At 54.4% G+C, this 6,477-nt stretch overlaps 1 pseudogene; it reads left to right on the top strand.

Annotated features, from left to right (window-relative positions):
* Positions 1–1,480: 1,480 nt before the first annotated feature.
* On the top strand, positions 1,481–5,130 carry LOC130153005 (cytochrome P450 1A5-like; annotated as a pseudogene).
* Positions 5,131–6,477: the final 1,347 nt, after the last annotated feature.

Here is a 6,477-nt window from a genome sequence, read left to right as displayed (position 1 = left end):
TCTGCACCCCCACCTCCCCAAGCCCATGCAACAGAGCCAGGTAGATCCATGGGGATGGGAGAGGCCATGTGGACCTAGCCTGTGGGACAAGCCCTGTGTTGCCCTGCTCCTGCGAAACCCCAGCCTCCCTCCCCAAAACACTCCCAAGCATCTTCCTCGCTGAAGCCAGGGCCGGTAGGTCTGCAAGGTGCCTGGCAATTATCAGAATGAATATTAGGAGCCAGGGTTTTGTAACTGTTCTTGCCAAACATTAATGAACAGCGTCATTGCTATTAATGAGCCCGATTAGACCAGATGTTGAAAGCCTTTATTAAATATTAGCTCAGCTTTTACCTGGGCCAAATTCCCACTGTAGTTTTCAAAGATGGAATGAAACCTAGGGCCAAACCCCAAAGCCCTGGCTGGTGCCTGCTCATCCCGGCTGCACTTCCCAAAGCCCTGAATTTTTCCCCAACTGGAGCAGCAGCCCTGCTCCCTCCTGCATCTCCTGTGGGTTGGCACACTGTGTTTTTGGAGGGATGAACCGGTCCAGCCTTGCCCAGTACTGCCCCTTTCACCCCTCCTATCTCTCCAGCTCACCTCCTCCCCTCTGCCCTGCCACTCCTCTCCCTCGGAGGAGCTGGGGGAAGCGAGCCAGCCGCCTTCTCACGCAAGCCTGGGCAATCGTTAACCTGAGCCTGGCTCTGCCGCTGGGCCAGAAGGTCCTGCCACCACCAGTCCCAGGGCACAGGGTCACGCCGAACGATTCCCCGGGGATGGAGAGGGCTGTGGCTGTGGATGCCTTGCTGCAAACACACCCCCTCGCTGCTGGAAGCAGCCAGAGCCTGCAGCTCCCACCACCTCCAGGGTGGCCATGGAGGTGACAGACCTTTGTGTGCTGGGAACAGTCTGGTCAGCCCAGAAAAGGTCTCTGGGGGAAATGCTGGTACCCACATCCCACGAGGCAGCGATGCCAAGAGCGTGTCCTCTGTCCTCCCTACAGCAGGGGGTGGGGACCCCCTTCTGCCTCCCTGTCCTGGGCTCTAGGGCAGGCACGTGCACTGGGTAGGAGAAGAAGTCACCATTTTTCCCCCAGAGCCTGTTGGAGCTGAGGAATTTTCTTCCCTTGTTTCTCGGGCTGGCTCCAGCCAGGCTCAGCCCCATTTGTCGGTGGGTAGCTATGCCCCAGGGCTTTCATGCTGTGCCCCCCAAGAGATAAGCACCCGGCCGTGCAACAAGGGGAGCGCATATAAAGCTGTGGCCTTCCAGGTGGTGGGAAAAGAAGGCCCAGGTGGGAGATGAGGATGCCCTGGGCTCCCCAGGGCAGGCGGTCCAGGCACCCTCTGCCTATCTTTCCTGGGAGCCACAGGCAGTACAACCTGCCCTGTCTATTGCAAGGACCTGCAGGTAGGAGACAATGTGTGTGTGTGTTCAAACATGGATATAGGACTGGAAGGTCATATACGGGTCTAAAGGAGGAATTCATGCACCGGGCTCCCCCTCCCTCCCCTGCCCACCCAGCGAGCCATGTGTTCCTGCAGGACAGCCCTGTGGCACCCTCGCTCCCTGCCACCCAGCCACCAGCAGATCCAGCCTCCTGCCTACACATGCTCGCAGGGCTGGTGGGCATGGGGCCAGCTTCACCAAGGGGTGGCTGGTCCTTTCCTCCTGCCTCCCTGCGCTGTTCTGAGCTGTGGTTTTCTGTGCCTCAGTGCAAACAGACTGTCTGCCCTGTGCAGGAGCCATGGCTGTGCCAGTGGGCACTGGGGTCTTCTGCAGGGGAAGGGGTGCCATTAAAGGTGCTGGGGGGCTGAGGTCCTCTGTAAGCGATGGGTGTGTCTGGAGACTTTACAGGTTTCCAGCTTTTGCCCTTGAAAACCCCAAAGTGCTGCACAGACAGCTCCATCACCCTGAACTGTTTAAGGACACTTGTTGCCTTTTCTCAGCATCAGGAACATCTGCAGGACTCAAGCTCTTGCTAATCCCGGCTCTTCACCACACTTCTGGTTAACACCTTTAGGGTTCCTACATGCCGGCAGCGATGAAGGCTGTGATGTCGCTGGTGGGAAGCCAAGGCACTGTCTCGGCCACTGAGGTCCTTCTCGCGGCTGCCGTCTTCTGCCTGGTCTTCCTGCTGCTCCAGTCCCTCCAGCAGCACGTGCCCAAGGAGCTGAAGAGCCCCCCAGGACCCCAAGGCTACCCCATCCTCGGCAACGTGCTGGAGCTGAGGAAGGACACGCACCTGGTCCTGACCAGACTGAGCCAGAAGTATGGGGACGTGATGGAGGTGAGGATCGGCACCCGTCCCGTCCTGGTGCTGAGCGGGTTGGACACCATCAAGCAAGCGCTGGTGAAGCAAGGAGAAGACTTCATGGGGCGCCCGGACCTCCACAGCTTCCAATACATTTCGAACAGCCAGAGCCTGGCCTTCAGCCCCGACTCGGGGGAGGTGTGGAAAGCCCGCAGAAAGCTGGCCCAGAACGCCCTGAAGACCTTCTCCATCGCCCCCAGCCCCACGTCCTCCTCCACCTGCCTGCTGGAGGAGCACGTCTCCAAGGAGGCTGACTACCTGGTCACCAAGTTCCTGCAGCTGATGGATGAGGAGAAGAGCTTTGACCTGAACCGGTACCTGGTGGTTTCTGTGGCCAATGTCATCTGTGCCATCTGCTTTGGCAAGCGTTACGAGCACAACGACCAAGAGCTGCTCAGCTTGGTGAACCTCGGCAATGAATTTGGGGATGTGGCTGCTGCTGGCAACCCTGCAGACTTCATCCCCATGCTACGGTATCTTCCCAGCTGCTCCATGAGGTTATTTAAAGATTTCAATGAGTGATTCCTTCATTTCCTGCAGAAAATTGTCCAGGAGCCCTACAAGACCTACAACAAGGTCAGAGCTTGCAGGACCCTCACCTGTACCAGAGGTGCATCCGTGCTCTTTGGTCTATTAGCAAGCTGGTTTTCTTGCAGCCAAGCATCAAAGGGCAGCTACGTTCTTGCCGGTACTGCTGCACTGAGCCGGTCCAGCTGCAGCCTCTCTCACCCGCAGTCTCTCCATGCGCAGGCCAGCACTGCAGCCCTCCTCCTCCTCCTCCTCCATGGCCCTGTGCGACAGGACCACTTTGTTGGTTGGACACCTGATCTGTGCCACAGGTTCCATGCAGGACTGTCTCCTTGTTTTCACAGATTGCAAAAGTGGTAGGGACCAGCAGGGCTGGAAGATGATGATGTTCTCCAGAGCTTGTGTGACCCTGGGCTTCCCCTGCATCAGTAACGCCCATTCCTCTGTGGGTTCTGCTGCCATGACTTGTCTTCTCTTCCTCTCAGAGCATCTGAGACATCACTAACTCCCTCACTGATCAGTGCCTGGGGAAAAAAGTGGTAGCAAATATTGTCGTGCAGATCCCTAAGTAGAAGATCATCAACCTTGTGAACGACTTCTTTGGAGCAGGTATCTTTTCCCACTAGGTCCCTCAGCTACTGCGGATTTTCTCAGGTTCCTCATGTTATAGCTCCGTCTGACACATCTTTGTCCAACACCAGGCAGCCAGTTTGGGTCCAAGCAATCGTTCTTCTGCTCATTGGTCTTCTTCGACCTTCCAGAGAAACCTCTTGAGACAGCATGGGACATTAGCCCTGGAAAGAGGCTTCAGGAAAAAGCAAAGGGCACAACTTATAGTCAAGCCTCACAAGCCAGGGTGGCTTTTCCTGGTTCAGGGAGGTGTCTATTGAATGACTGATTTATCTTTGAGTTACTCTGTGGAAACTCCCCCATTCCAGAGAAGTTATACAAACCTGACATAACCGGAGGGTGAATCAGGATGCATGAGAGCAGAATATTTTAGCAAAGTTTTCTCCGACAGGATAGAAACCCAAATCTCACTGTGTGACCCCAACCGGCTCCCTCCTCTCGACCTCCCACAGACCAGACCATCGGCCGGGAGAGGAGACCGAGGCTGTCGGACCGAGGCATGCTGCCCTACACAGAAGCCTTTATCCTGGAGATGTTCAGGCACTCCTCCTTCCTGCCCTTCACCATCCCGCACAGGTACGGGCACAGGGTGCAAAGGAGGGAAGGACAAGGTGGACTTGAGGCATCTTGGGACAGCCACCCCAACAGCAGTGGGCGAGAGGCAGGGAGAGTATTATCGACTTGTAGAGTGATGGCTTCATGGTGGACACGGGGAGCTCACAGCCCTGGTGCAGGCTAACGTAGGAGCTCCCGAAGAGCAATTCTTGCCTTCACTGAAGATGCTCCACCCAGCTCACGGTTGCCCAATCTAGCTCATGGACAATGCAACCACCCCTCATAAAGCCATCTCTCCGGGCCACATCCTTACTTCAGCAGTGTCAGAAGCAAACTAATAGTCCCCTGAGGATGCAGAACCTTTTTGCTTCCGGAACTCTCAGAGACTTTTCTCTCCCCAGCAGGACCAGGGACATAGTGTTGAACAGGTACTATAGCCCAAAGGGCTGTTGTGTGCTTGTGCATCAGTGGGAAGTGAATCATGCTGAGTAAGCACCTTCTGAGGCAGAAAGCCTCCTGCCATGACATACAGGACCCTTCCTGCACAGTTACCTTCCTAGACAGGAGTGGGGTCAACCCACTTTAAAGAGAAAAGGGAGCACGTGAGCTATCTGCTAAATTCAGGGATATTCTTACGGACAGCTCCCACCTTCCAGTGCCCCCCACACCTGTGGCCAGGAGATGCCATCCCAGCATCCAATGCTTGCCCTCCAGGAAGCTTTGGAAGGATCCACTGACCTCCAACCCAGAGCGTTTCCTCAGTGACGAGGGGACCCAAGGGAACAAGGCGGATAAGGAGAAGGTGCTGGTTTTCAGTCTGGGGAAAGGGAAGCGCAGTCACCAGGTGGCAGGTCTTCCCTCTCCTCTCCACCTTGCTCCAGCAGTTGGAGCTCAGTGTCTGTGATGGCAAGAAGGTGGACATGACGTCACTTTATGGACTGCCCCCTGGGAGCACACAAGATGTGACACGTCCAAGCCAAGCAGTGCTTCCCCATGAGGAGCATGGACTGAGCAGTGGGCTCATCTGCTGCCCAGACGTTGCTGGGGGGCAAGGACCTGGGTGTCCTTGCGGCAAAGCTGGGACTGGTACAGTTTTACGGGATGATACAATAAACCGAAGCCACTGAAACTCCTTTTCTATCTTGTTCACTGTGTAGCATTTCTTGCCTTTTTCATTTTCCAGCATTTCTAGTGTTGGATATTCCATCAAATGCTGGATATTCCATCATATCTAGTCTTAGTACCACAAAGCACGTTTATGGGGCATGTGAACTGTCTTTCGCTAGAGGGAAAGGGAAAATACCCCAAACCAGACCGTCTGAGTACCACTGGGCTGTATCCTTTCAGAATCACGCTTCGACAGCTGAAGGACAGCCCACCCATGCCATACTCCTGTGGCCCCCATCCATGTTTAAAATCTTGGATGAACTGATGCCCAAAGCTTGGGTGGAGAGGAGGAGGATGTTATTGAGGTCCAGCCAGTACCACTGTTTCTGGACTAACTGGGACAAGTTTTCAATGGTTGAAATTTACCTTCATCGTTGATGTGTCTGCAGGGAAAAAAACCCCTTGGAAATCTTGGAAAAATGCTAATACATCTCCAAGTCCTCTAAGGACATCTTGTTCCCTTGTCTCTATACTACATTTTTCATCACCTAGCTGAATTATCATGTCACTCTAAGATCCCATTCAAGAGTTTATCTTTGTCCATAAAGAAGCTCAAAGCACTTCAGTGCCTCTTTGAGAATCTGTCAGACAGCCTTGCAGCAGGGGTTCTCCTGCTGCTCAGGTTACTCTCTTCAGAAAAATGAGAGGGATCCTTCAAATGAACTGGGCTGGAGCAAAGCCCCTATGGAGGGACCAGCGTGTTGGAGGACTTCAGCCACCTTCAGCCTCCTTCACCATGGTCATTGAAGGCCCTGAAGGACACAAGGAAGGACACCTTTACTCCTTGCTATTGAGAAAGTCAAGCTGCTGGGATTCTGGACTGGAGCAAGGGTGTTTTCACAACGGGGCAAAGAACGAGAACAGGACTTCCTCTGACTCAGACCGAAGAGTTTACATTGGCTGCCAGTCAGCCCATGCCAGCAGAGCCAGGTGCCTCCTTTTCTTCCACTTGCATGCAGTGCCATCTTAGCCAGCCACCGCAGTACCTGGCAAGCGATGATACTGGAACAAGTATAACCATCAGGTGCAACGGGTGCTGCTCTTGAACCTGTTCCCATGCTCAGCCATAGCCCCTGACCGATGAAAGCTCCGTGCAGCTCCCAATACCAATCACTCATTAAGCAATGCACAAAAGCTTCCCAGAAGAGACAGAAACAAAAGAGCGTGTTGGGGAAGAAAATAGGGAAGCTGATTGCCCAAGACTTCAGGGAGATTCCAGCTAGAGCAGGGAGGTGTTCAGACCCGCTAAACAAGCCCGAATGAAAAGGAGTAGCTCCTTGTCTCTGAGTGTCCAGGTCCTGCCCGGT

The sequence above is a fragment of the Falco biarmicus genome, chromosome 7 (assembly GCF_023638135.1).
Source record: "Falco biarmicus isolate bFalBia1 chromosome 7, bFalBia1.pri, whole genome shotgun sequence".
Lineage (NCBI taxonomy): Eukaryota > Metazoa > Chordata > Aves > Falconiformes > Falconidae > Falco > Falco biarmicus.
This window is presented reverse-complemented; position numbering and strand designations above follow the sequence as displayed.